The sequence below is a fragment of the Arvicola amphibius genome, chromosome 12, assembly GCF_903992535.2.
Source record: "Arvicola amphibius chromosome 12, mArvAmp1.2, whole genome shotgun sequence".
NCBI classification, from domain to species: domain Eukaryota; kingdom Metazoa; phylum Chordata; class Mammalia; order Rodentia; family Cricetidae; genus Arvicola; species Arvicola amphibius.
In genome coordinates, this window is record NC_052058.2 from 23,009,740 (window position 1) to 23,019,976 (window position 10,237).

The 10,237-nt window shown below is 45.3% G+C and overlaps 2 pseudogenes; one reads left to right on the forward strand and one right to left on the reverse strand.

Moving 5' to 3' along the window:
* The first annotated feature begins 2,142 nt into the window (after window positions 1–2,142).
* On the forward strand, window positions 2,143–2,962 carry LOC119827068 (annotated as a pseudogene).
* Window positions 2,963–5,161: 2,199 nt separating this feature from the next.
* LOC119827069 lies at window positions 5,162–9,635 on the reverse strand (annotated as a pseudogene).
* Between the last annotated feature and the right edge of the window lie 602 nt (window positions 9,636–10,237).

A 10,237-nucleotide genomic window follows, 5' to 3' on the forward strand; every position in this document is an offset into this window, starting at 1 on the left:
GTCCCTGCTGTAGCTAGTGTCCCTGTATTCACATGCAGAATAAATACCTGTCTCTAACAACCAGCTTCAGGCTGACCTGAGGTTCAGGGTCATACTCTTGCCTTAGCCCCCAAAGTTCTGGGATTACAGGTGTGTGTTAAGAAATTCTGTAAAACTTCTCTGTCGAATCAGAAGCCTATCGCGGATCCTTTCATTTCCTCGGCCATGTATGTTGGAGGTAAGAAGTTCTATTGCTTGTGGTAGTAGTCAGGGACAAAGCCTCTACCTATTTGTTTCCAGTTCTTCTTCTATTATTATTATTATTATTCTCATATATTACATCTGGATCTCAGTTTCCCTCTGTCCTTTCTACCCAGTCCCTTCCCCCTGTTTCTAGGTTCTTATTACCATCAAGGAAAGAATTCAGAGACATGACAAAGTAAGGAACTGGAATAACACCTTATTACAGACTGAAAACATAAACTCAAGAGGTGCTTATATGTTTCTCAAAGACTCTCATTGCTGGGGCTTTGGATAACTTGTTTTATGTATAATTTTAATGGAAGGAAGACCTTATTCATGAGTTAAGGTATGTATGGGGATATTGGATACACAAGAGTAGGTTAGAACTTTTCTGAGAATAGCATTTTCTCCCCTCTTCTGTTCTTATCTGAGGTTTTCGGATTGTCATAGTGTCCAGTGAAATGATGGGAACCTGAGACTTTGCAAGGTTGAGACGCCGTCACAGTGCAGCGACAACACATTGTGGTTGTCTTGGTAAGCCCTGTTGGTTCCTCCCAGTTGGGATGGTCTCATGAGATGCCTGCTGCAAGGCAGCCCTGCAATTGCGTCCATCTCTAGCAACCAGCTTCAGGCTGACCTAGAGTTCAGGGTCATACTCTTGCCTTAGTCTCCAAAGTGCTGGATTACAGGTGTTTGTTAATCCCACCAACTGAGAGTAAGACCACAGGCACAGTTTAAAGTCAAGTTTGAAACAAGTTTTAATTACATACTGGCCAGGAGGATGGGCTCTGGCCAGGTCTATAGCCAAGTTGCTAGGAACTGGCCCCAAGCCATGATTTGCAGCTGCTTAAGAAGGAAAACACATAATTAATTACATTTCTCATCAAATCCAACTGGGCAAGCATACATCCTGATGTACCTCCAGCTTACATCCAATAAGGACAAGCATACATCCTGATTTTTTTTTTCCTGCCTGTAAATCTCTTGCCCACGTGTGACCGATCAAGCACATCCAGTGCAGATGGGTCAAACAAACTTGTTTAGAGGAGTAGAAAACACGTGGTTTGTTAATGCGCATAAACAACAGCTTCCAGCCTTTCAGGAACTGACTATCCCTGGGCAATGGGCTTTCAGATCAGAGGCATTTTTGTTTCATGGCTCTCTAAGGCATAGTAATTAAAGCTTAAAGTGTAACTTTGGCTCTCACATGTGAGCCGCCACACCAGGCGCCCGCTTGTACCCCACATCTTCTCGTCTATTGCATTTCTGCTCCATATTTTGTTTCAACAATTATCTCAATTAACACGTTAAATGAGCCGATTAGTAGTGACTGAGAATTAATGGCTGGATTCTATGCTGACACTCTCGAGCAAAGCTACAAAGAACGGAAAGACAAACGTTCGTGTCGCGCCCCAGCCAGAGCCTGCCTGTCTCTGTGACTTACCAGGCAGAATAACCAGTCAAAGAGCTGCTTTGCTGAACAGATCTGCAGTCATCCGTCATTGTGAAGAGACTGTGGCAGTTCACGCTGATTGGCAGCCTGGTGGGAGCTAGAGTCACCTAGGAGACAAGCCTCTGGGCATGCTCATGAAGGACTGTCTGGTTAGTTTAAATGAGATAGGAAGATCCACCTGATGTGGACAGCATCATCAGGGCCTGAGGTCCAGAATTTAGCAAAATGGGGAAAGCTAGCTGAGCAAGGACTGTCATCTTTCTCTGCTTCCCGACTACAGATGCTCCTGCTCCCCACTACTTCCCTGCTGGGATGGATTAGAAACTCTGGTTCCCCAAACTCCGATTCCTAATAAACCTTTTATCTAACAACAGGACAAGCAACTGATATAAAAGACTAAGGCAAAATGACACATATTTGGAGGGGCTGGAGAGCAAGCACTTCCCACTGGGAAGGACGGCTTCCCCATGCTGAGGCACGTCTCTCTACTTGCCCAGGTTTGCCATGAGGTCAAGGCACAGCTGCTGGCGGACAGGGCCCACATCAGTGGCCTCGTGGCTGCCAAGGCCATCCCTTCACCTTTCAAGTATGCAGACATCGAAACCACCACCACTCACAAGACTCCTCGAGGGGCCAGGTCAGGGCTCATCTTTTACCGGAAGGGAGTGCGGACTGTAGACCCCAAGACTGGCCAAGAGATCTCTTACACTTTTGAGGAACGAATCAACTTTGCTGTGTTCCCATCCTTACAAGGGGGCCCTCTGGGGCCCCCCAACCATGCCATTGCTGCAGTAGCTGTGGCCCTCAAGCAGACCCGCACCCCCATGTTCCGGGAGTACTCCTTACAGGTGCTGAGGAACGCTCAGGCCATGGCTGATGCCCTGCTAAAGTGACGCTACTCACTGGTGTCTGGTGGCACCTGTTGACCTGCGACTCAAGGGCCTGGATGGAGCTCCAGCTGAGTGAGTGTTGGAGCTTGTATCCATCACTGCCAACAAGAACACCTGTCCTGGAGACCAGAGTGCCATTACTCCCTGGGGCCTGAGACTCGGCGCCCCAGCATTGACTTCTCGGCAGTTCCGCGAGGATGTCTTCTGTAAGGTCATTGATTTCATGGATGAAGGAGTCGACATTGACTTGGAGGTGAAGCGGAAGACTGCCAAGCTCCAGGATTTCAAATCCTTGCTGCTCAAAGACCCAGAGACAAGGCAGCGTTTGGCCAACCTCAGGCAACAGGTGGAGTGGTTTGCCAGGGCCTTCCTAATGCCTGGATTTGATGAACGCTGAGGCCCACACAGACTGGAAGTTACCTTTCTTTCTGCCTACCTGGACCACAAAAGAGACATCACTGATCTTTCTGGGTTTCAGTAGAGGGAGGAAGGCCTTCTATTTAGGGCAAGAGCCAGGTATAAGCCCCCTCCTGGAATTTGTAGCTGAGATTTCTGTTTTGTAGCTATTTCTAGAAGAAGCCCCCAACACACACCCAGCTTGTGTTTGAGACAGGGTCTCACTTAGCTGAGGCTGGCCTTGAACTGACCTTCCTACCTCCACTTCCCAAGTTCTGGGGTTGTAGGTATATACCATCACACCCAACTTTCCCCTCAGCTGTCTGTCCCAGCCCTCTGCCATATCTCAGCGTTAGACTCTTGCTCTTTTTTGAGGATGGGGAGCTGCGTGCTGAGCCAGAGGACAGGGTGGGCAGACACCCTCCTTCCTGTTTTTATCTAACAAAATGCTAACCTGCCAAAAAAAGACACATATTTAAAATTTGTCTGTAATCAAAAAACTTTAAATTTCTTTCTTTCCTTTCTTTCTTTCTTCCTTTCTTCCTTCCTTCCTTCCTCCCTTCCTTCCTTCTTTCCTTCCTTCCTTCCTTTTTCCCTTCCTTCTTTTTCTTTTCCAAGACAGGATCTTTATGTAGTCCTGGCTGTCCTAGGACTCATAGAAACCCTCCTTCTGGGTACTGGGACTAAAGGTGTATGCACCACTCCCTTCAAGACCTCTCCTTTCCAATTTGAAGAATCTAGAGCACAATTTGCTACTAGTTTCGTTGGTTTGTTGTGTTTTTTCTGTCCCCAAACTGTGTCTCTTTCCACTTTAGAGGGTGATGCTGTTTAAGAAGAGCAAACACTGAGCAGTGAGGGACACTTTCATTCTTGGTCAAGAATAGGAGAAGTGAACAGAGCTTGGCAAACCTCAACCCTTTGAAGCAGGAGTTTCTAGAGATAGCTGGGAGAAGTGAGGGCCAAAGGGTAGGTTCATAAAAGAGAGAAATATTCAGACCTTTTCTGCGACTGGGTGGACTTCCTCTGAGAATTTGGGGTCCACCTCTTCTCTCTCCTTTTGTGGTTCTTTCCGGTGATTTCTACGTAACTGTCAGTTGTCATGGCACCAGAGACTGCATACTTAGCATGGAGAGGGGATTATGACGAAGATGAGGGGACTCTGTGCTTACTCTGGTGGCCTTTTTGATCCAGCCAGCTGTGTGCTCGGAGGGGAAATTCTTAAAACGGTAGAAATTAAGCTAGGTCATCTAGACCTCAACTTTTTTAAATTTATTTTTATTTTATGTGCATTGGTGTTTTGGCTGCATGTGCGTCTGTGTGAAGGCGTCGGATCCCCTGGAACTGGAGTTACAGACAGTTGTGACTGGCCATGTGGGTGCTGGGAATTGAACCCAGGTCCTCCAGAAGAGCAGCCAGTGCTCTTAACTGCTGAGCCATCTCTCCAGCCCCTAGACATCAACTTCTTAAACTTTCTCACTCACAATCATTTCTCACTTGAGAAAAAAAAGTGTTGATTTTGTTTTATTTTTCAAGGTAAGATTTCTCTGGGAAACAGTTGTGGCTGTCCTGGAACTCAATCTTTAGACCAGACTTGCCTAGAACTCACAGAGATCCATCTACCTCTGCCTCTCGAGTGCTAGGATTAAAGGCGTGGGCCACCAGTGAGCTGCCACCACCCACCCAGGGAGAAAAAATTTAAAAGGTATGTTAGTTAGGGTTTCTATAGCTGTGAAGAGACGCCGTGACCATGGCAACTCTTATAAAGGACAACATTTAATTGGGGTGGCTCCCTTACAATTAGGTCAGCCGTTCAATCAGTTATCATGATCATAGCGGCATGCAGGCAGACATGGTGTTGGAGAAGTAGCTGAGAGTCCTACATCCTGCAGGCAACAGGAAGTGTCTGTCACATTGGGCGGTGTCTTGAGTATAGAACTCAAACTCTTTCCCCACAGCGACCCACTTCCTCCAAGGAGGCCACACCCACTCCAACAAAACCACACCTCCTAATAGCGCCACTCCCTTTGGGGGCCATTTTTTAAAACCACCACAAAAGATTTATTTTATTTTCAATTATGTATATATGTGCAGCTCTATGTGTGGGTGTATGTACACGGGTGTGCAGGTACCTGCGGAATACAGAAGAGTGGGCAGGATCCTCTGAACATCACGTCAGGTCACTTCAGAAGCTCTGCTTCTTTTATTTTTTGCTGGCTCCGACCTTAGGCCTTTGCAGTCTGATCTCCCTCATTATCTTCTCGAGTTCCTTTTGCTATTTTCTGGAGGTCTTTTTCTTCTCATAAAGGTCAGGTCTTGCAGGTCTGTGTTTAGGCTCATTCTTCTCTACATAATCCACAGAGTCATAGATCACTCTGAAGTCAGTTGTCTTTCCACCATCAAAATAACTTTTGAGTCCAAATACAGAGATGATCTCTGGTGTGATCCTGCAGATTTGGGCTAGCTTTCCTCAAACTTCTGTCTTTGGTCCTGTTGTCTTCCCAGGGTGAAGGACATCAGTGACCACTTGTTTTTTCTAACGCAGATGGTGGCTGCAAATTCAGTTGAGTTGACAATGCAGATTAACCATTGCATGCACTTCCTAAGTATCAACTAAGTCTGTCTGTTGTCCATTTGTAGGTCACAGGATGGCTACAAAGAGTTAAGAGAATTCTTCAGAGTTCAAGAAACGTCAAAGCAGCCGGAGAGGCTGAAGCTGGGAAATTGATCGGGATGTAGAGCCTCTTCAGGAAAAAGGCTGTGGGCCTGCTGGAAACACCAGGCCTACTACTGCTGTAGAGTCAGGGTGTAAGGACAGAGAGCCCAGAACAAGGTGTAGGACCATAGAAGCCCTAAAAGCAAAGAGCAGGACTGGGTCAGAGGAAGGAACAGGCAGATAGAGAGACAGCCGTTCAGATGGATGAGAAGCCAAACGGATGGATGACAATACAAGCAGTCTGTGCCGCCAGCAGGATTATGCTGAGCAGAAACTCCAGGGACAGTCAGGAGTTCTCTGGTCATCAGTCCTTTGACACACACACTAGGTATGTGCCATCGGCACTGCAGAGTTCAGTGTGTCCTCTTTTATGGGCCCCAGATGAAGGAGTGTAGTACCCTTTCCTCAGTTTGATGTGTCTAATACGTTCTTGGACCTGGCTCTCTTGATATGATCTTCATATTCCATGTTCCTTCAGTACCAATTTATTTTTGGTAAATTTATAGGGTATCACTTTTTCTATTTAGGGCTTATCATTTTGTGCCTCGTGGGTGGTGTTGGAATGATGGTGTCATTTACATGCCCCACAAGGTATAGAGTCACCCTACTCCTCTGTTTGCTTATAAGATAGTCTGTCAGAGCAAAGCTTAGCCTGTGAAAGTGTTGTTTTACACCGTATGGGGGTAATTCAGGGTATTAACAAACCCTCCCTAATAACTGGAGCTTTCCTGTACTGCTGGTGGCACTGTGCAGGCATCAGCCACTGGGAGGGCTAGTTTTATGTGTCAACATGCCTGGGCGAAAGGAGGCCCAGCAAGCAGATAGGACAATATTTCTGGCCGTGTCTATGAAGGAATTCATGGAAGAAATTAACATTAACATTTAGTCAGTAGTTTGAGGAAAGAGGATCTGCCCTCACCCACTGCGGGTGGCCCACACCCATTCCATTCGGGACCTGGAAAGAGCAGGAGGCATAGGAAGGGGCACCTGGTTTCTCTGTTTGAGCTGGGCTGTCTATCTTTTCCCACCCACGGATATCAGCGCTCTTGCTTCTCACTTCTTCTTTAGATTCATCTTGAGAAACCACAGAACTTCCCTGACAGCCAGGTCTTTGGACTTGAAGTATACAGCAAGCTTTCCTAGTTCTCCAGCTTGCAGAAAGCAGGCAGGAGTTGCTGTTTTTTATAAGCACGTGGGCCAAAATCTAGAATACATTCCTCACTTGCTTACATTAGTTTTATTTTTCATGGAGCGCTCTGACGGAAATAATCTGGAAAAAATGTTTAGTATTCTCCTTTAAGTTTAAAAATAAAGCCAAGATGTGGTGGTTCGTGCCTGTATAGCATCCTAAGAGGCTGAGGCAGGAGAGTTGTTGTAAATTTAAAGTCAGCCTGGGCTAGAGAGTGAGTCCCAAGCCAGTGTGATCTACAGCATAAGACCCTGTGTCAAACTGTTAAAAGTAAAAGGGGGAGGGGACTAGAGGAATGACCCTGCAGGTAAGAGAACAGATGCTATTCCAGAGGATGTGGATTTGATTCTCAGCAACCACACGGTGGCTCACAACTATCTCTAACTCCTCCTTCTGGTTTCTGTAGGTGCACAGCCAGACAGGCAGGCAAAACACCAACACACATAAAAGATTTAAAACAAACAAACAAACAAAAAGAAAAAAAAACAACACTTGGGGGGAAGAATCAGACTGGTTTCTGTGAGTTTGAGCCCAGCTAGTTCTACACAGTGAATTCCAGGACAACTAGGGCCATATAGAGAGATCCTGTCTCAAAAAAGCAGAAATAAATGAACAAAGTAAAATAAAAATTAAAAAGTTAAAGTATATAAATACCTAAAAACATACCTGTATGGATCCAATCAGTCCACTCTTAGGTGCTCAACATAAATGAAAGCTTGTGTCCATGTAATAACATGTACCTGGACACATAATAGCTTTGCTTAGCACAGCCTTAAATAGAAACCATCCACTGGTTAACCAGTATGTCAGTGGACGAGCAGAGTGTGGTATAGCCATATGCCAAATGAAAAGAGCTATTGACAGATGCAACAAAAAATGTATCTGAAAGCAGTTATACTGAGTGAGAGAACCCCAGACAAAAAGGATGTGCGATATAATTCAATTTATATATGATTACAGAAAATGTGCCAAAGGTCATAGTGACATTAAATCAATTAGTGTTTTTTTTTTTTTTCAAAAAAGGTAGGCGGAAAGTGTCCACAGAAGGACATTAAAAACATTTCAGGAGCCACCCCTTTGTTGATTTTATTCTGACAACAGCTTCACATGTGCATACTTTACCCAAATTCATCAAAGTCTACTGTTTAAATATGTGAATTGGATATATGTCTTCATAGCTAAATAAAGTGGTCTCAAAACACACAATGTGGGGCCAGGGTGCTAGTTCAGTGTGTGAGAACCCGTCCCACAAGTATAATGACCTGAGCTTGACCTCCAGTACCCACATAAAAGACTGGGCATGGTGGCACATGCTGAGGAGGTGGAGTCAGGTGGTGGACTCTCTGGCCAGACAGCCCAACTTAATTGGTAAGCCCCAGGTCCTAGAGAGAGACCCTGTCTCAAAAAGCAAGGTAGTTGGCTCCTGAGGAATGACAGCCAAGGTTGATACGCACTAGCACCCCCTAATACATGAGCATGTATACCCCTCCATATACTCCCCCAAATAAAAAGGAGGACATAACATGAAGAGGCCAGTCACATATTGAAAAGCATTTATAGTACATCCAATTTATAAACAATTCACATTTAAAGCAGCTATAGATTCCTGGGCTGATGAAATGGTTCAGTGGGTAAAGGACCTGTTGCCAAGTCTGACAACCTGAGTTAAAACTGCAGGATGTGGTAGAAGGAAAGAGGCAACTCCCACAAGTTGTTCCCCTGTGTCATGCTCCTGGTGTATGCAAACATGTATGTACACACACTAAAGTAAATTGGCAGGAGAAATGACTGAGCAGTTAAGAGCACTTGCTCTTGAAGAACACAAGAGTACAATTTCCAGCACCCACATAGCCTGTTCACAACCCCTTGCAACTCTGGTTCCAGAAGATTTAATGCTCATTTCTGGCCTTCCAAGGCACCTGGTATGGGAAGTCCTTCTGTATATGTGTTGCTTTTATTGGTTAGTAATTTTTGCACTTGGTGCCCATATAGACAAGCAGGTATACACACATACATAATAAAAGCAAACAAAGAATCTTGTTAAAATAGATAAATGGGCCCACTGGTGACAAGCCAAGAACAACCCAGGAAGGCCACAAAGTACTAATTGGCCATGGGTTGGGTTTGTCCCATGTCCTTGTGGGTAGTCTGAGGTGATCTGGAGAGCAGAACTAACTCCATGAACTATTTCTTTCCTAGGACAACTAATCTTGCTTCTTTGAGTTTCTTTGACATGGGTGTTCCACATTTATTCAGAATAGTACATTGATAGAGCTTCAACTGTGTGAACCTCTCCATGGCTAAGTGGATAATCAAGTGTAAAGAATATGATCTTCAGAGGCCTTCTTGCTTTCGGCGTTGAGATGAGGTTCTGTCAAGACCAGTGCAGATGGCATGGGTTGTAAGGGAACCCAAGTACAAGGGGTTGTAAGGGAAGGGAAAGATTATCATAGTTTTTCAAAATCCATTTTGTCCTGTCTCATGAGAAGATCTGGTATGCAGTCTTAGTGAAAGTCCATCTAAACATGGTTTCTTTGTTTGACTTCTCATAGAGCTGGCTAGATTGTTCTTCCTCTTCTGAGGCTGTTAAATCCACCACATCTGCTGCAAAACTTACTGCCTCACTGCCTTCCCCCACGCCCATATTCGACCAGCTCTGCATTCCCTAGGGCCATCTGCAAAAAAAAAAAAAAAAAACATACTTATTACATAATGGAAAATTTACTCTAACTGCTTCTACTAGAAGGGGAAAAGCTGTATGTACTCACCCATGCCCGCGTTGCTAACTGGCCTTCCCTGATCTGTTCTACTGTAATCTGTTTTATCTGACCGGCCACCAGTCCCACCCTCTACCTTCAAATCCCATATTTCTGATGGCACACCCCACTTTCAAACCTATCTGGACCTGGGTGTGAGTAGTGTGTCAAGTGAGGGTAGAGGAATGTGGTCACTGTGGTCCTGCAACTGAGCAGACAGTTGACATCAAGGGCAGTGATTCCCGTAAGTCCACATGGAGATAAAGAGAGATGCCGTGCTCTCCGCATGGCTCACGTTGCCTGATCTCATCCCATTGATCAAGGGCTGGGTACTTCTTGTCTTCAGGTTCCTCGGAATCAGTGCTTTGAGCTTTGCCAGGGAACCCAAGTGCTAGGCTTGCCACTGGGGCCTCTGGGAACGGATTTTCTTTTTCTTTATGCTCTTTCCCAGGGTAATAACTCTTCCTTGTACTCAGATTTCCCCGGAGACTAAACAGCCTACATTATGCTGTAGAAACAAAGCGAAGACACGGATCAGGAGAAATTTGGGTACAATTTTATTGGGTTTTAAATGTGCTGAGCCCAGAAGAGACTTATCTGTCCCCTGCCCTTATCAAT